Here is a 25,412-nt window from a genome sequence, read left to right as displayed (position 1 = left end):
AGTAGAATGTGGCACTAACTGACCTTAGCTGCATAAAAGTTGGAAAATCTGTGAAAGAAGTACTAGGTACAGGAATTTCACAAGATTTTATCCACATGGACCTCAAGAGATGAATGCTCGTGAATTTCTACCTGTTTTACTGGAATCTTCTCATCTCTTTTTAGCACTATTAGCAGCAGCCATAGTCATCCTCTTTATCTCATCAGCTTTAACTTTGCCCTCTTTGTCTTACATAGAATTGGATAACAATTCTTCCTTCACATTGGCTAATAATAATAACAATAGTAATAGTAATAATATTTTTTAAAATCAACACAATCTTTCAGTTCTGATCTACCACCACCTGTATTTTCTCCATGGGGCACAGGCCCTCATGGCTAGGGCCTGGACATATCCTCCCTCTATAGATTTTCTGTCACATATGATCCCCAGAATTCTGTTAGCATTCAATCTGTAGCTAATCCAAGACAAGTAAACAAGCAAGGATATGTGAAAAAATGAAAAAGCAAATTCTTAAGACTAAATGTGAGCTGGGTGGAGAAAGTATTGAAGTTAGAGATTAGAGACTCTGGTTGAATAGTCTGTAGTCAGAAGAATTTCACTAACGTGACAACGTGCTGTTACTAGTACGTGGACCGATAACTTATTTGTTTCTGTAGTATCAGTTTTTGTTAATATTTTCTTAAAAGTCAACCGCGATCAAAGGCTCAAATGTCCATGTGGCTCTTTGCTGGCAGTCAGTGTGAGCCCGGTGCCAGAATTCACGCCTGTTTTTCATTTATTCTGAGTGTCTGAATAATGCAGACAGTGTGTTCTGTACATGGTCTGTAACTGGAGGTGGCAGTGTTCTGCTGCGTCCTTTCTGTAGTCAGTTTTAGCCATGGAAAGTCCATTTCAATTCTCTCAGTCTTAATCTATCTTTTTTAAATAAGCAAAGCGTGTGCACCAGTTTGAAAGTTGTAATAGAGAAGATTAATATAACAAGAAAAATGTCTTCACTTAAGCAAAAAGGCTTTCCAGGACTTTAGTTTTATTAATATATAAGTAGTGTTTATAAATTGCATACAAAACATAACGTAAAGGTAACATCAGTTCTGTGTGCAACAAAGGCAAAACCCATTTCTAATGCAGGAGACATTCCTCTTTGTCATAGATAGTCAGAAGTATGAATATACTGCATGGCTGCTATAGTTATGCAAAAGATTTCAGAAAAAAAAAAGAAGCAAACTAAACGCTGTGAAAACAAACCTTTGATTTAGCCCACTACTAGTAATAACCACAACCATGCCCTGCTCCAGAGGTGGCTTTTTTTGTTTTTTATTTCTGGGAGTGAGAAGTTGTTCACTTTGTGAAACATTGAACGGCTTGTTAGAATTCGACTAATTGAGGGAGACTTTACAGAAACAGAGGAGAAGAGCTAAAGGACTAAGTTGGCTACAGAATCCAGCTGCCCCTGCAAAGATCCCAGTTGCAAAATGTCACACTGTATGTGGGTATTGATTTTTTTTTACCAGCCAAACCACTGAGTGTACCTGAACCTGTAAAACAATACAATATTGATCTACTAAAGAAAGTGATCTATTTTGAGTATCTATTCTCTTTATTAGTGCAGGGTGCAGAAAGATGCCTATTTGCTAGTGTAGCCTGATATATCTGTTCAACAGACAGCAGTTCACACCATCTGGGTGTAAAGTTAGCTGACATCTCATCTTTAAAAACAATAAAATACTGGTTAAATCTTCCACTGTCAGTTTCTAGATATGCCAGGTGGTTTGCATGGAGCTGTTTGAAATAGAAGACCTACTAACAAGCAGAGTTAGATTTTTTGTCCAAGTAGCAATTTGTTTAACAGGTTTCCACTGCAACTCTTAAATGATTTCACTTAAAAGGACACTGTGAATGTTAATTAAAACATTCATTAGGGTTTTAATAATTCCTTAGAGGCTTTAAACTCAAATCTGTTTCTGTACCAAAAATGTTTTTTCCTTGTCTTTGTCCATCTATTTTTGGGAAATGAGTGAATGTTACTGGACTGCTAATACTGCTTCTCCTCCTCCAACCCCTAGTTAGTTTTGAGAAAAGAAGTACAAATTTGGTTAGTGATGGGGAAAAGTCAATCTCACTTTTTAATTGTTTCCTTACAATGAACAGTTGTAAGTCATAACAGAAATCCAGGCTTCTCTTTTCTCAGTTCAAGCATGCTTTTCTGGAGTGTCTTTTGTGTAGTGCTGTTTAGGTACATAAGTATGATATGGTAAACGTGTCCCTGTGTTACAACACTCTGAAATCTCCATTTGGTGAGCATCAGCCTAGCTGGGCATTTTCTCACTTACCAAAGTGCGTATTGATAATTTTTGTGAGTGATACTGTCAGGCATGAATGGCTGAATATGCCACAGACAAAATTCAGGATTCCAGATTTAGTGGCAGTTTCACCATTAACTTCAATGTGACCAAGAAGTAATTATACTTGAACGTATGTTACATTTCGTAGGAAGTCATACATTCATTCATCAGTCGCAAAAGGGAATGGATATGTTTGAATCTTTTGAAATTTTCTTTAGGTGTACTTTTGCTGATTTGCTGACTTATTTCCTGATTATTTTTGTGTATTTCTGTGCAGAGGAACAGAATTCAATATTTAGACTCATATAAATTTGAAAATTGTAATGCAGCATTACTGTTTTCGTATGCCATATTTCTATGTTAGAAAGACAGATTATCATTACTGTGTTACTGGAATTTTGATCAGCTTTTTTGATCTTTCTCTTGTACTTTCTTAGTTTGTGCAGTTGAAATCTATGTCTCTGTCTAATCTCATTCCACAGATCAATTTTTTCCCCTCTGCATATATGCCAAATATGCTAACTCTATGTAGGTACGAGGAACAGTAATGTATGTGGCATTAAATTAATGTTCTTTTCTATTATCTTGATTATTAAACATCTATTTAAATCCATATATATCATTTGCCTCTACATTTCATTTGCATGATTGAAAGCTTTTTGATAGTGAGGCATATTCTGTATATGCAAACTCCAGAAATTTTCTAGGAGAGGTATATTTCACAGTTTTCACTTTGTGGTCTGTGAGGAATCTTATTTTTTGAGCAAGTATTGATTACATAGTACAAATGTACAACCCTTGCTTTTATTCAGAAGGAAAGAGCTTGGTTGATGATGAACAAGAACAGTTGTGGCAGTCCAATAGAATAGAAATACCCTGACTCCTGTGATGTACTAACTGTAAAATTTCTTAAGTGCCTATGTTGATGTACAATGACTTCTGCAAAAACAGTAAGAAACTCAAGATTTGGCATTTTCATTTTGAGAATGGGACACTATTTGTGGATTTCCAGTATTCACAGATTTTGATGAAATTATCCAGTATTGCAAGTTGAATTGGTAAGGAATGGCAGTTTTTCCTGAAATGGACCCCAAAGTGACAAGAAGAGGTTCACAGTGAACAAGTATTCTCATAGCAAATCCTATAGCCTACCATTTTTCCATATGTAAAGGAGTCAGCAAGGTAGATATAAATATAGATACAAATATCACTCAGATTAAATGCTTATTGCAGAACAACTCAGGTTGTGCTCAGTCCAATGTTTGTTAATAACAGCCTCCTAAAAGCTGGGTGCCTTACCCCAAGGTAAAGTGAGCGAAAGGTGCTCTATACAAGGGAATAGTAGTTAGACCATGGTGGGACACAGTTCAACTTGTATCTATCCCTTCCCCTGCAGATTAAGCTCTCCAAGTCGGTATTCAGTGACAGAAATTTCAAGGTTTTTTTCTAGGCCTGGAATCTCTCTTACAGACACCTGCATGGTATGAGTGTGAGGTCAAAGTCTCAACCATCCATGCCTAGATAAAGCACTGCTGTTCACCTGTTCTGAATCTTCATGATTCTTGTTGTCAATGGTTGTACCTGGAATGCTTTTCAATTAAGACTCTAAGCAGGTAAAACCTGGATATTTGTAATAAACAGATTTACTGCATTATTTGCAGGGTTTCCCCCTATTCTTTGCCTTATTAATATGCCAAGTGATTCATTGATAATGTTTGCTCACAAATCTGCTTGTTATGCAGACATTAGGTGCTAGAGAGATGTCACTTTCAGAACAACACTTTTGGAAATGCTGTTCTCAAGAAATTTTCGCTATTTCTCATTACTTTTCTTGGCTGATCTTCACTGCTTAAGTTTGCAATACTGCTTGTAAAATGAAACTGAAAATAGAGAAAATTGGAAAATACTCTTCAGTAGCACTGTTTGTAATCTCTGAGTAGTCACTGTATACTTTCAATATTTCATCCTACAAAGCAGGGCAGTTGATTGTTGAATTAACTGCTAAGATTCGGTGCACTCAAAATGACCAAACATTTAGTCATCATCACCAGTTACAAAACTCTACGTTACATGCCTAGGTGCCCTTATTGTCTGCCAGATGAGTCAAAAGTTTCTTTTCCTGTGCAGCCATATAACTGCATGAAAGTGGATTAAAAAGTGTTTTCTCTGCCTATCTCAGCTGCCTGTCACTATTTGGAAAAAAAGTGTTCTCCTCTACCTACCATCCCAGAAGACAGAAGAGTAATCAGATGTGGCCTATGAAAATATTTGCATATATCTTGGGTTGCAAATTCCCCTTATGATAAGTGAGAAGGGAGAAATAGTAACAATAGACATGGGGAAGGCTGAGGCACTCAGCAGGTTCAAGGAGACATTCAAGGCCAGGTTGGATGCAGTCCTGGGCAGCCTTTATTTAGTGGATGGCAACTCTGCTCATAGCAAAGGATCAGAACTGGGTGGGCTTTAAGGTTCCTTCCACCCAAACCACTCCATGATTTTATGATGAAAATTAATCTCTGCTCTCAGTGACATTAACTCTCACTTCCCATCTTTCAGAAGAAAGTTTACAAGAAGTAATGCTTTCCACTCTGTAAGAAATTTCTTTTTCTCTGGCTAAAGCTGTTCTATCCCTTTTAAAGCCCAAAGATAAACTGAATATAATGTTTCAGTGAGGAAAAAGACAGGGATCCACTCCTTGTGTTTTAATAATACTAGCAGAGTTTTTGAAATCAGTTTTATAGGAGTAGCTTTGCTGAAACTGCAGGTTGGAAAATGAAGTGCCCAAATTACTGGTTGCTAAACTGTAAGTTCAAGATGAAAAGAATTAGAAAATACTGTAAAACAGATTGCTATAGAAAATCCTTCATGAAGAAATGAACAGTACTATTGCAGAGCCAGAGAGCTACTTTGCCAACTTGTTATAAATTAAACATTTCTGTTAGTATTGCAAATATTCATCGTGTCAAATATTTTGACCATATTGGCTTGAAGAAATAATATATTGTGAACAAATAAGCTCCTTTACATTTTCAGATCCTGTGTCAAAAGACTCTAGCATATACACATGCTAAATTTGCTCATTTTGAAAGTAGGTAGGGAATAGCTTTGATGAACAATTTTTATAACAAAATGGAACAGGAGGCAAATAGCAAAGAAGAGAGTGAAGGTGCAAGAATGTTCACATCATTCCAGTTAGAAAGAATTTAGATAAAATTTAGGCAGAGAATTTGGAAGAATAGTGATAGGAGGTACAATATTGTAGTTGGTAGAAGTTTTGCTGATTGTAAGCACACAGAACTGATGGAGCACTCAAAATAACCATGAGATGCCTGCACAAGCTGTTGAATATCTACCACAGACAGGACTGCACATTCATCCTAAGGAAGCTATGGGCATCCAATATCAGATACCACAGAGGCAAACCTGGACAGACAGAAAAGTACATTTAAGAGACATTAATGCTGGGGAATAAGTGAGTCCAGGACAGCTGACAGAGATACCCGGGAGGTGTCTGGGAAGAGTGGAAAGGGAATGATGACAGAGACTTAAGAGATGCTAACAGAGACAGAGGGGAAATAGAGGATCTATCAGCAGTAACTCTCTAATGCTGTCAGCCACATGAAGAAACAATAAGTTGGTGTCACAGAAACCTAAGGGTGGGAGTTACTTGTGGAGAAGTATGTGGCCTATAGAGTCAAAGGTAACACAGCTATTAAGGAGGAATGAGCACAGGGAAATGAACCTACAAGAAATAGGAGCTTAATGTGAAGGATGACAAGACAAATTAGATACTTGGCAGTACACCTAAAGCGACTCCTTCAGCTTCTGCGACCACCTACATTGGCAGAGTAATTAGAAGATCTTCCAAACACAGTGATAAATGGCATGATATGGGCAAGGAGATCTATGCCTATTTATAAAGTGCCTGTGATCCCAGTATCTCAGTACTCAGTAGTCAGTTAAAGAAAGAAAGTCACTATCCAGTAGCAGAATATTTTCTTTAATTTTGGTTAGATGAGTTGGTATAAAAACATATTCCATATCAGCAAAATTTTGTCAGGCATGACAAAAGCAGAGGAGGCCTCTCTACACTGAAGTGTACTTCTTTAAGAATTGGAAGTACTCATGCTTTGAAGCTGAAATAAAAAAGCATATTTTATAAAATTATTTAATGGTTGCTCTTTCTGAAGGAAAAAAAACCCTTCAACTAACCTATGCAAAAAAAAAAAAAAAAAAAGCTGGCATGCAATTTCACTAGCAGTGTTAGAAAATCGTGCTTAGGGCTTAAAAATAATGAGCTCCTAATGTGTTTTTCTAATCAAAGTATCAGCATGAAATTCACTGTATTTGGAGACCATCTTATTATTAAGGCAGCAGTGAATCAAAAGTTCACTGAAGATATTATTTTTTGTCTCATCTTTGAATTAGATTTGCTTTCGCCCCTCCCTTTTAATAGTTTTAAGTCAAAAGCAGTAGAAACAAGACAAGAGCACTGCTTATCACATCTGTTCCAGCTTCATTGGACTAAACAGACATCGTTCTCAGTCTCAGTTATCTTTGCATGCAACACTGTTTTGAGAAGGTTTGTTACGCAAAAGCTTTTTTCTCCCCAAGATTTAGGCACTTCATAAATCAAATAGACAAGCCACAGGATGTTACTTCTTTCCCTATTTAGTCTATTGGAGGCAGATAGGCATGTATTGTAGGCTCTTCAATAGCTTATTTTCTAACTTCTTATTTTTGTGGTTTTAACCCAGGCAGTGTTTTACTATTACAAAACCAAAGCCATATTTCCACTATCAAAGCCATGTAATTTTACCAGCTGTGAATCAAGTGGTGTTTCTAAAGATCTTTTTATTTTGCCTTATGGTAGCAATGTCATCTATTCTTGAGAGATCAATTTTCTGTATTTCATTTTGTTTAAATATTATGCTTATGTATAAAAAGTGACATGTATGTTTCTAGGAATATGAAAGGAAGAAACAGATTAGACTTGCTTTATTTTCTTTGTTAAAACAGTCAAAGGAATCCAGGTTCTCTTCACTTAATTTTTGTCTGATTTCCATTATCCAAATTATGTGAACATTGCAAATTTTCATGCAATTTCTCATGATTCTTGTTTTCGAAGAAAATCTCCAAACAGCAGCCTATGCAACTGGTATTCAACCTTTTTTGCAAGCCTTGTCACATGGCCAATCATATTTACTTAAACAAACTATGGTGATTTCACCCTGACAGACAGCTGACCTCCACCGCAACCACTTTCTCACTCCCCTTCCTCAAAGTAATGGGAGCAGATGATACAGTGAAACTAAAGTGCTCAAGGGTTTAGATGAGGACAGGGAGATGTCTCACCAATTACTATCACATAGTCTGATATTAATGAAAGAACAAAGAGGTAAAGGGTGGCTGGAAGCTCTTTAAACCCTGCCTTCGTTATCTGTACCAAAACGTGTAAGCATAGAGAAGAGAATTCAAGCAGTAATTTGGTTACGTGATTTGCTTCATGGAATACATGCATTACCTAAACAGGCATTTCATAGTCAGAGGTTGTATAAAGGCTAAATCATGTCTACTGCTTCTCTATTATGCTGCAGAGTGTAAGTAGGAACTGGTGCGCAGCCTTGTCTCTAACATACATACAGTGCATTGCAGGCAGGATCACATAAAAGCTGCTGTGTTGAGAGGAATTTGCAGAAGGTAGCATTATAAAAAGACAAAACACAAGCAATAAAATAAGAAAAAAAAGTGAAATTATGTGTGGTTTACTCAACCTGAATTTCACAGCATTAAAGCATCTCCCACATTGGGCTCCCAAACCAACCCTTAAAAATCTTATAGATGGGAAGAGGTGTCTTGTATTCACTAGTTTGCATTAGAAGTAGAAGGATGCTCTATATACTGGTTTTGGTAGCTTCACAAACCAACCTTTCCTTTTGTAAAGGAAAGGAATGGAAGTTTGCTGCCCTACTATAGTCCTTCAACCCACTATAAACTTGAGCATGTGAAAATGTAGGGACAGGTAGTTAAACAACATCCATTAGTAAAACAATGTTATGTTCGGGTCTGCCAACCCTGCTTCCAAGCTCTCTTTATAAACAGCAGGAAAAGATTAATCCTTTGGATTGCATTCACAAAAGGGCAAGTTATTCATAGAAGAGACGCATTTGGGACGTTGACCCATTTAAAAGTGGAGTTTAAAAACCTGAATCTATAGTCACTCCACATTTGCAGTTGTGTTTTATTTTAGTTCCAGACATTTCTGTTGATATTGTCCAGCTTACCATATGTTTTCTGTGATCCTTCTAATTACTTTAACTGTGTGTGCCAATGAAAGAGTTGATTTGGACTATTCCACATCAACTCTGGAGACTCAAGCATTCCTTGTACTCCTTATATGTCAGCAAAAGATTATGCAAAAGACATAGAAACAAACTGACTAACAATAACAAGATCAGCTAAACAACAGAAATAGGAATGTTTTTTGGTACCAATAACTGTTTTCTTCTCATGAAATTTTATATAATAAAGCAAAGACTAGCATTTGGAATTGGAAAGCAACCTACTGACCCAGTGATTTTGTATAGTAAATAAATTGAAACAGGAATATCTGATGTTGCAGAGGAGATTACTTACAGAATTGACAACTGCAGTTTAAACTGCATGTTAGAGGGATGCTGCCAACCTGAAATTGAGACAGTCTTAAGCAATAACTTAGCTGCCACTTTCACAGCCTTTGAATTTTCTTGCTTGTTTTTGTCATTTTAGGGTCACAATCTTCTATTTTCAAATGCTCTTCTTTACCTTGTTGTGAAGGCTGCAGTCATGCAAAGTGAAATGACTGCAAAAGAAAAAGCGATTACACAGAAAATGTTGACAAGTGAACAATGTAAGTTAACAAAAAGAAGGTGAAATATTGATGTTCTTTTTTTGCTTGTTTCTTTCAGCTACAAGCAAGGCTCAAGGTGAATCAGTATGTCATGATACTAGCTACCATTGCCACTGAGTTTATTTCTTCTTAAATGAGCACATCACCTCTTCATTATGGCTCGTTAGGCAATGCAGAAAATGTTGCTGTTCCATCCCTGTAAATTATATTAACCCTTTTTAAATGTTTCATGAATATCCCCTTCCTTCAGCATACTCTTAGAATAAGAGGTTCATTGCACTAGCTAAGCAGCTGTCTTCTTCTGGCAAGAGAGAAAAAAAGTTTTTTAGTGTAAACGATTTACAACAGAAAAAATAATGTGAAAAAACTATAAATTCCTAGGGAAAAAAAAGAAAAAAAAAAGAAAAAACAAAAAACACATAGCTCTGAAGTTTAGATTAAAAACAAGTTGTTTTACCCTTAAACACAATGCTTACAATCCACAGCTGTTCACAAAAGACCAGAAGACTTAATGCATAAGCAAGTACAGTTGTTGGCTTTGTTCCCTCCTTTTCTTATAAAGGACACTTTCCAGTGTTACATCAAGGTACTCTCCTTGAATCGACTTTATTTTTCTCCTTTTGGCATTTAGAAGGAAAAGGTAATAATATTTTGTTTTTTCTTTGAGAAGAATTTTTCATGCTTCAACATTAAAGTATCTTTCTAAAACTTAGAGTGCTAACTGTCCCACATTTTGCAGATGAGGAATGAACTAGATGAAGTATAAGTGCTTTACTTTCAAATCTTACACTGATAGTTAATTGTACAATTGCTCCTTTTCTTGTAGGTGGCCCGTGACACCTCTATGCAGTTTGGAATCTCGGAATCCAGGAATGAAATGAGCTACAAGCTGCAATAATATTTCAGTATTTGGCCAGCCTCTTGTTCATAATAGTAGCCTCTGACCTTTGATACAACTGATGGCAGAGATGATTTCACCACCTACAGATCGAGGTTTCTTCATAATAATTACTTCAGAGTGGTGCTAAGATCAAGATTAGATTCCAAAGCCATGTTTTCTTCGTCTCATTGTAAAATTTGCTCTTTTTTCCCTTACTTTTCTTATTTCTTCTCCTTTTCTTACCCCCACACTTCCTAGTGCATCATTTCCAAGGAGACCTGCAGAGGGCTATGCAGTCCATGCTGGCAATGGCGTTGCTGCTGCATAGTGGGGGCTGTGAGCGTGTGGTAAAAGCACAATCCCTCTTAATGTGGATATACCTGGTATCACTAATGTGTGGCTATATTGATCCCTTAAGGCCACCCTCATCCTGCACTTCAGAGAAGCTCCAATAAATTATTCTCTGGGTATTTCAGTTTCAGCCAAAGAACCAGGTCATAAACTTGCAGCCAGCATCAGATTATCACTGTGGTTATTTACACACAAGTTTCTCTGAAATAAAGCTGTGGTAGAAGAGAATCCTAAGAAATATTCTTCTTTCAGGAAGGGGAAAGAAATGTTTTACATAAAAGTTATCTGTATCAGCATTTAGTAGTAACTAATCATTACTTTATCGGTTTTGACTATCCTACTTTTTCTGCCTAAAGAATGAAATTATAGTAAATGCCTATTTTCATATCCTTATTCAAAAGCTACCTGTTAGTTGTTTCATATCCAGAGCCTTAAGTGTTTAAATTAGGGTCTCTCCATATGTATGTTTTTCTGTTTGTGAGGGATGACATCACTAGTAGAAAGCATACTTCTGGTGGCAATTTAGAACCAGATGTGATATTCCATTTTAAGGGAATATTTGCATTTCTGGCAGGTTAGCGCTTCAGTAACGACCTCTGTACATCATACCCAAGTCCCTCAGGATGTGTATGTGTACTAAGTTGATGACACCTTACTGTACTCATTTACCTTCATTTCACCTCTCATCTAGTGATGACTTCCCTAAAAAATGCAATGTGATATATTTCCATTTCCCCGTTATTTAAAGTCTACAAATTCATATCAGATTTCCAAAAGCCCACAATGGTAATACAGCATGAAAAAAATTAGCCCTCAAGACTATAGAAGGAGCTAAGTATAATTTCATGTTTACATATAGGACATTTCTATAATGTTACATCAAAGATAAATTAGAATTTATTTTGTGCAGATTTCATTGTGATCATAAAGATTCCCAGCTTTACTTTTATATCAAAGTCACCTTTAGACTGCGATAACCTTCTGCCAATAAACTACACTTAAAGTCTTGGCACTGAGAGTAAAGATTGCACACTGCTATGTTAAACTGAATTTTATGATTTTGTGGAAAAAAAGTGGTTAAACAGTTACACTGTTTTAAACTGCTTTTTAGCTGTTTGTTTTACTTTTTTATTATTTTTTATTTCACAGCAAACAATTTTCAAATATATTTAAGTATATTTATTTATGTATTGTATATTTTTATCTGTTCCTCAGGTTGTCTTGTCCAGGTTTATAACATATTGTCAGTTTACTTTTCCCTCCTGTGTTTCGCTTGAGGCAGTTATATTCTTCTAATTAGGACAACTGAGCAGAATATCATCTATCCTATAAAGGATATTTGCATATTTTACAACAGGACAAATGGGCAATGCATTTTTCTATGCAGAAATTAATATTCTTCATTGTAAACAATATAATCCATCATATTTGGTGTGCATGGTGAACTGAATATCCTCATAGTTAGCATGAAAGCTTACTGAAGTGACCATCTGCATCACTCTGTTGGGCTTTAAAGGCCAGTTCTCCCTTCTAAAGATTTATAATACAAAGGGCAATTCACTAATTAGTACTGTAAATTAGTGTTGCCATGAGGTTAAAAAAAAAAAAAAACTAACAGTCCCTGCAGTATTTCAATTAATGTTATTTTTAATTGCTTGTATTAGCATTTGAGAACAAGATTGATTAGCTTTTGACTGTCAAAGAAACAGAACTTGAAGCCCTTAAATACTGAAATGGAAGTTGTTAATTATATTTAAAAATCCATAGATATTATACATGGAAGTCTGGAAGGTCATCTGAGTATTAAAGAGGGTATGTTTCATTTCTGTTCTGTTTAAATAAAAACTTTAAATGTTTGCATAGAGCCACATGTATTCCTCATGCTCTCTACTAATTGATCACACAAATTAACATCTCCAAAATCACTTTAAAAACAAAACAGCTTTAACAGTGCATCTGTTTATAGAAAGCAATTTTAGAAGTTGTTTGACTTTAAAGTGATTAGTTGATTCTCAATTTGTGATTAAAGTGCCAAGAGCAGAAATTTCTCCTAAAACTGTAATTGATGTTCCTCCATAGACCACAATTCAAGAAATAGTGCCCATTTTCAACGGCTAGCTCTAAGACAGGGCTTCTGTTCTTCTGTCCTTAAGACCATCACTGAGGCAGGTTCACAGACCTGGGAACAAAACACAAAAAAGGCCAGCAAGCATAGAAGAAATCTACCTGTAGCAAGCTGGCAGAGATCTTAAGGCTAGCTATTCTATATACCACCTCACACAGCTGCTTGAGTTAACAAGGTAGCCACAGGCTGATAAGCTTCCCAGAATATACCTGTAGTCAGCTTAAAAGAAACAAACACCCTCAGGACTTCCTCAATTATTTAATTAGCCCATATTAGAGCAATAATCTGAGAGGCAGGACATTTGGATTCATGTTCTTCCTCAACTTGAAAGGGCTTAAAAACATTACCTATTGCACAGAGATATATGTTTACATGCAGACCATTAAGATTTTGAGGTTGTTTTTTTTTGTTTTGTTTTGTTTTTTCTTCCAACCAGTTTGCTGATGCTGTGCTGTTTTACAACCAAATGTGAGTGATCTATGAAAGCTAATTGTTTAGCCTTGTTTTGGTCAGTGTCTCCTGAATTCGGTCTGGAGTTGTGAAGAAAGAGTCTGCTCAGACAAGGTTAGTTTTGGTTGTAGTCTTTAAACTGAAGTACCCTGAAATTAAGCTCAGCTGGTGCACAACGTTAGGTCTCCATTTCCACTTGTTGAGGACAACTCTTGGCTCCAAATTTGAGTATTTCACTGAACTGAAGCCTTCATTCTAGATTTTGAGTGGAAAGCATACTTGCACACGTGAAGGACCTTGCTCCTATTACCTCAAAATATTACCTTGGTAGCAAATATCACAATGCTAGCTGATAACATTGCCCTGGCCTCCACGTTTTCCATTTTGTCATTTGTTTCAAGCCCTCTTATTAACCTTACTCTTGCTTGTATCTAAAAAAATTACTGCAGATTATAAGTAGCTGTATACTAGCTAATTCATGATAATTCAAATTTGAGAGTTCTGTTGTCAGGTTTCTTACTACTTTATATTTATTTAATAGTAAAAATAGTAAAAAGTAAAAAAAAGTAAAAATAGTCAAAAGTGAAGGATGCAAAAGACAGGGATATTAGGTAAAAATGAAAAATGAGATAGAAATGAGATCTGCTACTTCCAGTTAGGAAGAACAAAATCATATTTAAAGTGAAAAACAAAAACAAAACAAAAAACCTGAAAGTCAACCTTTCTCAGAAAACTTCATTTTGGAAAAGCTTTGTCAGATGAAAAAGCTTTCATACAAAAAATTCAGCTACATGTGTCAAAACAATATATCAACTCATCAGAGGACCAGGATTTTTTTAGAGGCAATTAGAAGGTATATTTTAGAGCTAATTTGACTATCTAATGAGAATATCGCAAATGAAGTGATTCAAGATAGCTCAAGTACTAGTGATCAGCGTTCGTCAAGGTCAATTATTAATATATATAATTTATATATATAAATGGGCCAGTAGTTTATGCACTGTTAATACTTTTTAAAAAATAAAAAAATCTCCAATGTAGTGGCCAACAAGGAATTATCACAGCAATCTCTCCTAACCTGCTGTCGAATCCCTAACTGCAGTACACATGTCAAATAAATGCTGTATTTAATTCCTGGAGAAACAGATTATAAATCACACTAAATAGAATTAATAGTACCTAATTACTAGTTATATATTTCACCTGGAGTACCATATTCAGTAGACCGTTCTTTAGGATATAATCATCCTCAGTGGTTTATAATACAGAGCCTGAAGTATGATAAACTTCAGAGAAAAACATTAAAAAGAGAGAGAATAAAAACAATACTTTAAACTTCAGGATTTTTGTTCAAATACTGAAAACAAAGAAATCTCGTACATGGCATTTTTAGTAGATTCTATAAGACAATGAATTTTATATGTGGTGAAAACACATCCTGCTGGTCTCTGAAAAGGGTATGTAGCCTTAAAATGTTTCAATTTCTTTTCCTCTATGGGGATGTGACTTTCTGTGAACGTGATACAAAATCTCCTGAAAAGTTGGTTGATTGTTTTTCTTTGTTTTTTTTTAAATAATTCATGCCATGGCATTTTAACTTGACTTATTTGCATTATTGCAGTGTTATAATATCTTTTTTGGTGAAAAAGAAGGGGGGAGGGGGGGGGGTGTGGGAAGGCTTTCCTGTCGTGTAATACTGCTTTAGGTGTACACAATTTGGTTTTTGACCCTGTAAAAAAAAATCAGATTAGTACAATTTAATGTTGATGAACTGTACAAGTTTGTAGATAGACACTGTCAGTTGCCGGGTAATTGCATATGAAGTCTAAAAACAGAGTTGGAAACATCAGGCTCCCAAAGACTATACAAAATGTGCATGTTACTTATGATATGTGCCAGTTTCCCTGTGCAGCTCTCTAACTCAATAATTGTTAAGAGCTATCCTAAAGGTTATTATTTGATTATTACTCCCTCATGTTCTAGAATAATGCAAACATGGAAACAAGAAAGTCTGTATTCTCCTCTATTAGTTGATCATAATACTCTGCCACTATTATTTAATTACAAAGCGTAGAAATTGAGTTTGAGGTACAGTAGCATTTTGAATTGGAGTAATCGTGGCAAAGTTTTAATATTTTTTCTTAGAGAGCTTGTTAAGAATTTGATAAATTATTTCTAATTCACTCTGTTTGTGAAGAGAGTTAGTTAAAATCTGTTTTATTTTCCCACTATACAAATAGATAAAATGTTTACCTATTTATAGGTGTAATCATGACCTATCTCTGTTTCTTATCTCTACATCTTCACCTAATGCAAAAGTACCAACTTTTTGTTTTTCAAGTGGATAAAATGAGAGAGAGGTGATCATTTATAATGCTGAACCTTTTTTTGCTTCTTTAAAAATAATGTCATAGAAATACTCCCTCATGTTAGGCTTAGAGACTAATTTCTGAGGGGCTCTCAAGGAGCGCTGCAATGTTAGGGAAAGATTGTGCAGCACTTAAGGATGTGATTAGTGTTCTGATCACTGACATTTTGATATGCACTCAGTTTTAATTTTTGCAGACATCTACTACTTCTGGGTGAGTATGTGAGAGTTGTTCTCGTCATTGTAGACTGTGCCACTGAAAATAATGATCCCAAAATGGCTACGTGCTTTTTTGGTTTGGAAAGAATGGCGGCCACTCAAAGTAGCTGGGTAGAGATTTACTCATCATCTGCAGAACTGTGGAAGGAAGCTGATAGGGAAAGAGAGCATTCTTTTGTTTGCAGATGAAAGTCCAGCCTTTACTGTAGGAGAATTTTGCAGAAGCCTAGGGTCTAGTATTAAATGGGGAGGTTGGTGGCCCTGCACGTGGCAGGGGGCTGGAGATTCATGGTCCTTGAAGTCCCTTCCAATCCTGGCCATTCTGTGATTAAGCTAGTGTCAAACATAACTGAAAACTTTTTTTTTTTTTTTTTTAACCTCACACCAGTAATAAATGGGTCTGCGTTGGGAACACTACAGTATATTTCCAGTTTTCTTGTAAGTGTCTTATTACAACGTATATTTCTTATTACCTTAATGCACTGTGAATTGATTTGCTTGCACTATACAATGATACTGGAGCTCTGAGAATGACATCTTTCTTACAATTTCCTTTCTTAAAGTACAACAGGCTGCTGAAACACTCCCTAATTGCATAAGTTTTGATACACCAATCTCCAATCATAGTTCCCAGTGTTGACTTTACCTAAAAGTCCATAAATTTCATTTAATCCTGTTAGGACTGTCTTTCCTGAAAGACAGAGACACTTTCAGGAAGATTCTGAAAGCCTTCCTGCACCAAGTAGCTTACTCAACAAAATATGTATCTGTTTAAAAAAATTTTCACACAAGTCTGCTGTGTGTATGGGAACTGTACCATGCAGAATAGGTTTTTGTATGTCCAACGAGAACTAAATGAGAACCTTGAGCCATTCTTTCATGAATGATGTGAGTCTATCAAAAAGCTACTATCAGATGCTATGCACAAATTAAAAGGGAATAGCCACAAGACAAGATATCTCTTTGAAAAATCTTATGTCAAGAATGCATAATAATAGCCTTGTTTGGCAATCAAAAATACACAAGTCTTTTACTGAGTTATCTTTAGTGAATTCCAGCATTAGTAGTGAATTCTGGTTTGGATACTAATTTGATGCATTAGAAAACTATACCAAAGCTCACTTTGTTCTTGTCATGAAAATATGGAGAATAAGGTCTACATATTGATTGTATGGCAAGCTGACATCCAACAAATTTATGATATTTGAAAACCCTATTCTTGCTAAATGCATTGCATATGTAAGTTCAGTGTAATTTACTCGGAACTTCGCTGCTCCAAATAATGTTAATGTCTCTGTTTTAATATGACATGAAATTTATTTAATCTGATACTTCATTTTGAAATATATTCATTAAAAGTCTTGAATAGAGGAAGAATCTGTCAGTGCAAATGGTGTTCATTTTCATTGTGACAGTATTCTCAAGTTCCAAGGAATAGAACAGTTGAATAGATAATGTCACATATCATAGTTTTATTCGGGTGGTGTGATCTGATCACTGATTGGACAGCAGTTGAAAATTTAAAGCTTATGCTACATTTCACTAATACCATGACAATGAGGAACATGAGCAATGGTCTGTCAAATGTGTGAAAATTGTGCAATGCAAGTAAATAAAGACACAGTTTATAATTCTCTGAAAGGCTGAGGATAACATTTGTTCTGGAAATAAGCAATAATGAAACAGAGACTCTGCCTTGTGCCTTAAACATAAAATGGGGTTATAATGGAAGAGCAATTCTTCCAGTACTGATATTAAGAAATTGTTAGCTTCTTCATAGTGTAAAAAAACCACTTCTCAAGCAGGCAAACAGAGGCAACTCTATTGAAACTGCAGTTTGTAATCCCTGTAGCATTATTAGCCTTTAGAACAGCAGTTATTTTATCTTGTTTTTATTGTTGTAAATAATAGTGAAAGCTTTTTTAAATCAGAATTCCTTCACACACAGACACAGAAAAAAAAAAATCAAATTGATTCATATGCAACTCTCATTGCACCTAGAATCTAAAAGCCACTTCTTCAAACTGTCTTTCACCAGATTATCTGGGAAATCCCAAGAACTGAAACAAGTGAGTGAGTAGTAATTCATACTGTAGCAATATTCGGATATTTTTAACAGTTATTTGTTAAGCAACACAACCAGAATTTGTTGCATATGTTTTAATTCTATTCATCCCACTGGAAGATGTAGGTGAGGGATATATGAATACAGACACTCTGCTGCATTTTAAATACTGAGGTATCCTACTTGTCACTCTAGGAAGGTTCAGCTCTTCCACAGATCCTCTGTTATTTTTGCCATCCTCTCGTAGATGTCTTGGATTCTCTTGATCATCTCAGTGGCATGTTTTTATGCAAGTGATTATCCTTGGAAGCGTTTCTGGGTTTTCTCATACTCTTAAACTGTAAGGAGAAAGTAGTAGTAGAGAAGACAAAAAGAATCAGTCTGGTCTTCAGCCGGAGAGTCAGGGACTTGGAGCTTGACTTACACTGTGCCCAGTTTCACGTATATGAACAAATGTATGTCCCAAGTGAGACAGGTCCTTGGATGCTTGCGTTCAGGGCTTACACAGTTCAGCAGAGCCTGTGCTTCAGTGGTGCATTACGTTTGAAAGGATAACCTTGGAATTGGAGACAGAGTTGAGGGTGTCTACAATGCTTGGGTTCCTAGAAGCACAGTGAGAGTTATGTACTTGCTCACATCAAGGCTGCATTTTAAGAGCAATTTCACAGCCTCTGTTTATCCTTTACAGGGGGCATTCTGGAACAAAATGAGAGCAACAAACCAGTAAACATTAGGCAGGGGATAGTTACCTTTTAAGTACGCCTTCTGTTTGGGTTGTGAAACCATAAGCTTCCTCTACACTTGCCATACCTGACTGTTTCCTTGTGTTTCTTTGTCTTTGCAGAGTTATCACCTGACCAGCATAGAGAAGAGCTAGTTGGCATGAAGAGTAATTTACTCGGAACTTTGCTGCTCCAAATAATGTTAATGTCTGTTTTAATATGACATGAAATTTATTTAATCTGATACTTCATTTTGAAATATATTCATTAAAAATCTTGAATAGAGGAAGTGAAAAGTGTTTCAATGTTGATATTCACAAAAGGCAATATTTATAGCACGTAGGCTGGCTGTGAAGATCATGTAAGTAGTGAAATCTCTGAAAGACCTGCAAGGTCAGGTACTGATAGGCTTAATTATTCTTCTAGTCTAACATCCTAGCCATTATCCTGGATTTGCATTGTTTGGAAGGGAGATTTTTCTTTGTTTTCACTTGTTGAATTACTTGCTGAAATGAATTTTTGATAGTAAACAGATAGAAACATCCTTTTGCATCTCTTCCAAGAAAGACTATGCCTGAGATGCTTGCTGTTTTGCCAAGTAGTGCGGGTGTGACTGCCATCACTGACACAGCACTCTCATTGGATCTGACAGGGAAAAGGAAAATTTTCATGAATATTGTCCCATTTTCATTTATTTGTCAGTTTGTGCTGAAAATTGCCACCTGGCAAAATTAGCCAGACTTACATTTCATTTTGGCGTGTTCCTAGTCTCTTGGAAGGAGGGGTGGGAGGGAGTTGCCAAACCAAAACCAGTTGCTTTCTTTCAAAGGTCAGCTCAGGGATGAGATAGGCCTACAGCCCTGATCTCAGCCACACTGAGAAGTGCTAGGTACAGCTCTGGACTTTTCAGCCTGGCAGGCTGTATAACCTTGCTTCAACCCTAGAGAAGCATGTCTTTGAATGGTCCCCATTGTTTACTGTCCCATTTGCAAAACAGTGCATCCAATGAATGCTTTATCTGCATCAGAGTACTGTGCAAGTAAAGCCAGACTCTCCTGGCCTTACTTGCAATGAGTCTTTAGTTCATAGGAAGCATTGAATTCACGTAAATGATGAATTTGCTGTCCGTGTATTCACTGTATACAAGAGACATGGAGTGAGATGCTCCTGAACAGACTGTTTTTAATGCCAGACAGTCTGTCCAACCATAACATACTTCTGAGTTACCTGCAAAAGAGATGGCTACTGGGGGTGACTTTGAGCTAAGTTGCCTTGGGAGAACAAATGTTGTCTACAAACCTCACCTGCTATGATTAACGGTATGAAGTGAAGGAATAGGCAGGATCAAGCATTATCAGAAACAGTCTTTTATCCTTCCTAAATCTTTAAAACTCTATCTCAGTCATTCCAGCAAGAGAAAGAAGTCTGGAAAAAGTTTTTGTATGAGTAATTTCAGGGACTGCACATCTTCTATTATGACAAACTGCTGCACAAGGAAAGCAGATGAAATTATATGACATAAATTTGAGGTTTACAGAAAAACAAAATAAGCAATTTGAGTCAATTAGGTATGTGCTACTAGTCATTCCATTGCATGTTTTACAAGTGAAATTTTCACTCTCCTGACACAGTCTATATATTCTGCTATGACTGTTCAAATAGGTTATGGCTTCCTTTTCTAAATCTGTAAAATAGGCATCCCTCTGCCCCTGGCAGCAGCAAATGAGGCCCAGTATTTCTGCTGCTGTTTACCACCCCATATGATCTATCCTTCATGCAAGCAGGGCACTGGTGATGCCAAGGAGTAGCTTCAGGGAAAAAGAAGACTCCTAACCTCAGCAAAATCGTTCAGCTGTGTGTGCCTTGGAGTCACATCTGCGGAACAAGTCAGGAGAGTAGCAAAGCATTTCAGTTTCTCTATGGGATATCAAGGGATCCTTTATCTTGCTACAACCATACATAGGCCCCTATCACTTTAAGATGATGGCAGAAAATCATTGGCTCTAAAGTCTCTACTGTCCAGCAGTGACAAAGAAAATGTCGTTGCGTATCAATTGTCTTGTGGCAATTGTCACTGAGCACTGACAGCATGCAAAGTGCACTGCCATTCCAATTATTAAAAGATCTTTTAGTCCAACCTGGTTTTCCCAAAGGTAACTGATATCAATTTATTTATCTATTTTTTTGTAATTATAAGAAGAAGAAGAAATGGCTTAGTGAGGTACATTGGCCTTTCATAGTGCTTTCGGGAGGAAAAATCCCCAGAAAATTAGACAAAATACATTTCTTTAGGAGAATGTGATAAGTCATTCTCTATTGATTTAGAAACTTCACACAAGGAAAGTTTTGCACTGTTTAAAATGAGATTGAAAAGTGAAAGCAGTGGATTTTTTTTATCTGTATTATCAAAGTATAGGGTTGGTTTTGATTCAGTCTTTTTTTTTCCTGATGAAACGTTTCATGTTGTAATGTAATAGAATTAATAAGATCAGATACACTGACTTTTAATGAAATTTCATTTTTCAAAAATAGGCACATAAAAATGTCTCCATAATAAACTTAATTAGAGAAAATAGAAGATTGTATTATTTCATCATTAATACAAAGAGATGGATAATTAGGAGGATGCGATATGCATATTGAGTGAAACCAAGCCTTCTGCAGGAGGCTGGGGTATACAGACCTTCTGTGGGACAATATTTAAGCCGATGGAGCCTTAGAAGTTTTGCCATGGATAAAGTACTCAACACTCTTCAAAAGTACTTTTCAAACTCTCTGCTGTGCTCTCTCTTAGGAGAGAAATGCTGCTGATGTGTACTCTGGCCCATCCAGGGAGGAAATCTTTTGCCTCATGGGGCCTCATGGACTTCTTGCAAAACAGATTGGTTGTCTCCTGTGGGGAGCAGTGTAAGCTAAGAGAGGACACTGGCACCTTCCATGGCTGATCTTCACTCCTTATGGTTCTTCAACACTGAAGAAATGGCAACAGTGCCTATTTTTAGTCCTTGATTGTGACAACTAGGCCATGAGCTGTAAATTGTTACAACTCCATCCATGACAAAAGACAAATAACAATTTATAGCAGATGAGGAACAGGAACTTTTTTTTAAAAAAAAAATTATCTAGTATTATCCATTTTGCTTCAGTTCCTACCCAAAAGAGCCCAGAACATGCTACTTTTTCCATAATTGTTCAATATCCTTTCCAGTTCCTTAATCTTTTACTAAAACTAACTTTTTTGGTTTCAGTAATTTTCCTGACATGTTTCTTCATTTTCTTTTGTACTAGTATATGTTTATGTGCCTCAACAATGTTACTGTCAAGGTCTTATTTCATTATATAACTCTTACTTACATCTGTTGATACACTGCACATGTCAGTATTTTTATTAAACAGATTTTACTGTGGAACAGTAAAAACCCTCTAGGTTAGCCTGATACCAGATTATTTGTAAATGTAGTATAAAGTGTTATTCAAAATATCATGTTGGTGACTGAACCAGTTGCTGTTTTGCTGGAGCATGGAACAAATTAATTTTCTGATGCAATCAGAATAAAAAGGTAGTTTTTCAACTATTGAAGGTAGAATTCACTCCTGTTCACAGAGTCTGTACAAGGATCTCATTTAATTTTAACTGATGCGTGAGACCTTGTATGGATACTCTGCACTGACAGAAATTTATTGGCCTGGTTCGTTCAGTCTATTATATTTGTACTGTTCTGAATAGGCTAAAGCTCTCATTGGTGGATTTTCTCTTGTAATCCCATTCTTTTTACCTTGTTACCAATTTTACGATTGGTATTGCTAGTCCTGTCAAAGGTGGTATCTAACTTGTTTTAAAAAGTACAGTGTATTATAATATAAATATTTTAAATGGTGCTCATATTGAAAATTAAGATTTTCAATTAATAATATTTATAAGAAACAATGTAATAATAAAGTAGTGTGACAGGATTTGGAGGAAAAGTTGCTAGTAAAGCATTTGCTTTTTCAGCCCACAGACAATGACGTTTTGAGAAGTACCACTCATTGTTCTTCCAAATCAAAGAGCCCAAGGTGACTTCTAAAATCACTTGAAATCAGTTTTTCTGATGAATGCTGCATGGTTCACAAAAAAAAAAAAAAAAGTCAGCTATGTAGGGTGTTTTTGTTTTTTTTTTCTCATGTGCTTTTTGGGGGTGTTTATTGATTCTTTTTGGTTTTAAACAGTAATTTTCATTTCTTGCAGTTGCAACAAGACAACATGTTACATGCTATTTTCATAAGGCCTGAACTGAAATCTGTTGTTCAGGGAAGAAGTAGGAACTGAAACTAGCTTTAAATATCAGTGAAGTATATTCCTGACTGTACATTCCCAGTGACAGGATTTTACAAATGAGCCTCTCTGTATCATCCTACCGCCCATGTTTTCAGCAGATGAGGCCATGTCCTTGTCCCCAAACTGCCCTTAACAATGCACCTCTGCCAGCTGCCAGCTGTCATCGATAGAACACAGCCACTTTGCAATGTCACAAGGCATATCAGTTCTTTGAGGTCAGATTAGTATTTCTTCATTTAAAATTTTCACATTGTTAAAAGCGTACTTTTCCAACTGAAGATTACTCCTGTGAATTGTTCCTAACCACTTCTAATAAATCAGTATCTCCTCAGCAGGTACCTCATGACAGTGGGTCTAAAGTCATTCTGTTGAGTTCTTAACAGATTTTTAACTCCTGGGGAAAGACTAGGGAAATGAAGGCTACCAGTGCAGGCCAAGACTCCTCAGGTTTCCTTTGGCATTTAGAAACATCAGTCTATTCTATCTGGCTACAATACATAATTCAATTAGTATTATCCCTTAAATGCCTGTCTGCTGAGTTATCCAAACTCATTCTTTGTTTACTCCTATGGTACCTCTATAGATGCATTTCCTATTGCCATCCATCTCTATCTTTTTATGTCATTTTACTTCTCTGCTAGTACCCATATAATTCTTATCAGCACCCATAGTACATCATCCAATCCTCTTTTATATTGTATGGTGCTATCAGTATTCCATTCTTATATATTTTTAATCTCAGACAAGAATATTGTATCATCTTTGCTCTGATAAAAGAAATGCAATATTTTTGTATGGAAACTATTCTGTAATCCACATAAATATACAGGAGATTTGTTTTCTGTATTGAAAACGTCTTTTTTTTTTTTTTTTTTTTTTTTACAGTATCTGTAGATCAGAAAAGGCATTACATTTTTAACATATTTTTCTCCTTAAAGGATGAATTTAGTGCTCATGAAAGCTGCTACATTGACAGCTCTGAGAAAAGAAACCTATTTAATTGGCCATGGAAAAGATAAGTAACAGCAGTGTAAGCTTCCTAGGTTGCTTATGCATTCACCTGGAAAAATCTGTGATCCTCCTCCCATTAAAGTCTACGGTAAAATTCCTCCAAACCTGGTACTTCATTTGGCTTCTGAGTTTGCCCACAGAAATAATCCTTATGGCAATGGTAGATGTGATATGTTCTTAAAAATCTTCTCCAATTGGAGATACCATGAATTTGCTCTAAGAACCTTTAATATGTCCACATCTCTGGCAGCTATCTCTCTATGCCAGATCTGATTCAGTGACATGGTGAAGAGAGGGAGTATAGCTCTTTGCCACTTTTTCAAGCCCTACTGATGATGTTACAACTTTGATAGTATTAACTGTGCATGATGTAATACAAATTTAAAGTCACTTTTTATCTCTAATATGAGCAAGGGATTTTATCATCAAATAGGTGATACTGTGTCTACCGCTGTGGTTTGTAAATGTTATGCCCAGAAGAAATCTTATTTTATAAACAGATGGATCCTTTTTACTTGATTCAGGAATGCTTTACAATTAACTAATTAACAGGTTTATTGTCAAAGTTAGCAATAAAATGTGTTCAGGAATTTTGACCAAAGCAGTTTTGGCAATTACATAGATGCAAAACAATCTGCATGATAGTTTGAGGCTAAATGTTCTTCAGATCAGAATTTAACCTGCTGTTATCAAACAAAAGTTGACAAATAGGAAACCAAAGCCTGCAGATTTCCCTAACAGTTTTATATTTGAGTACCTCAGTCTTAATTAGTATTAATTACAGGTAATGCAACAACAGTGGGAAGAGCTGATTATGCTTTTTCTAGACAAACAAACCAGTTTAATATTCTTCACTTTGATGGACTAGCTTTTTCATTAGGCTTCTGTAATGAAAGAGTTCTGGGTGAAGAATCATTGTACTTTTCATGCTATAAATAACATTTTGCTTTAAAGGGAACCATATCTTATAGAACTATATAGCACAAGAGACATTTAAAATCTCATTATTTAATATTACTGCAAATAAGCAGAAGAAGAAGGAATTCTCATTAAAATAGACTTCTTGTTTTTGAGTAATCAACCACACTGCCTCCCCATAAAAATCTTACCTTTTCAATCTTGCACACACAAAATGAAAATGAGTAAAAAGCGTACAATCACATTTTCAAAAAAGCTTTCTCATTTTGTAGATTTGTCTCCAAAACTCATTAATAAATGTGGACTAGTGATTAACTCACTCCTAAGCATTTATTTCAAAATTAAGTGTGCACCAAATGGCAAGATATATTCAAGGCAAGTCAAAGCCAAGTCAAGAAAAAAAGTAGTTTCTAAGTCTTGATATCAGTGACTGTTCATCCACAGATAGCAATGAATTAATAATTTATTATTTTTTTGTATTTAAAATCCAGTGTGACCAGTTCTAGCTTTCTGTTTGATGTTGCATCTTGCAAACTCTCATATCTTCATTTTTGAACAAGACCTATCTATATAGTTTGAAGGTAACACTTAAACTACATTGAGAGCACTCCATTCCTAGTACAATGGGTGGAGAATTAAGTTCATAGCTCTGTTACCATGAATGGAAGTTGTTGGATTCCATTTTCCAAAAACTAGAAAAGCCATGAAGTGTTACTTCCTTTCAGTTTCTAACCAAAATTTGCAGGACTAT

General features: G+C 35.9%; 1 pseudogene across 1 annotated transcript in view; it reads left to right on the top strand.

Annotated features, from left to right (window-relative positions):
* Positions 1-18,703, top strand: part of LOC100542473 (cytosolic beta-glucosidase-like) — a 58,257-nt pseudogene extending 39,554 nt beyond the window's left edge. Inside the window, exons 7-9 of the transcript XR_014883207.1 lie at positions 9,114-9,234; positions 10,061-13,154; positions 18,537-18,703. The product of XR_014883207.1 is annotated as a cytosolic beta-glucosidase-like (transcript). The remainder of the gene's footprint in view (positions 1-9,113; positions 9,235-10,060; positions 13,155-18,536) is intronic.
* Positions 18,704-25,412: the final 6,709 nt, after the last annotated feature.

Source organism: Meleagris gallopavo, chromosome 4, assembly GCF_905368555.1.
Source record: "Meleagris gallopavo chromosome 4, MGAL_WU_HG_1.1, whole genome shotgun sequence".
Lineage (NCBI taxonomy): Eukaryota > Metazoa > Chordata > Aves > Galliformes > Phasianidae > Meleagris > Meleagris gallopavo.
Note: the sequence above shows the minus strand (reverse complement) of the source record. Positions and strands in the feature narration are given on the sequence as shown.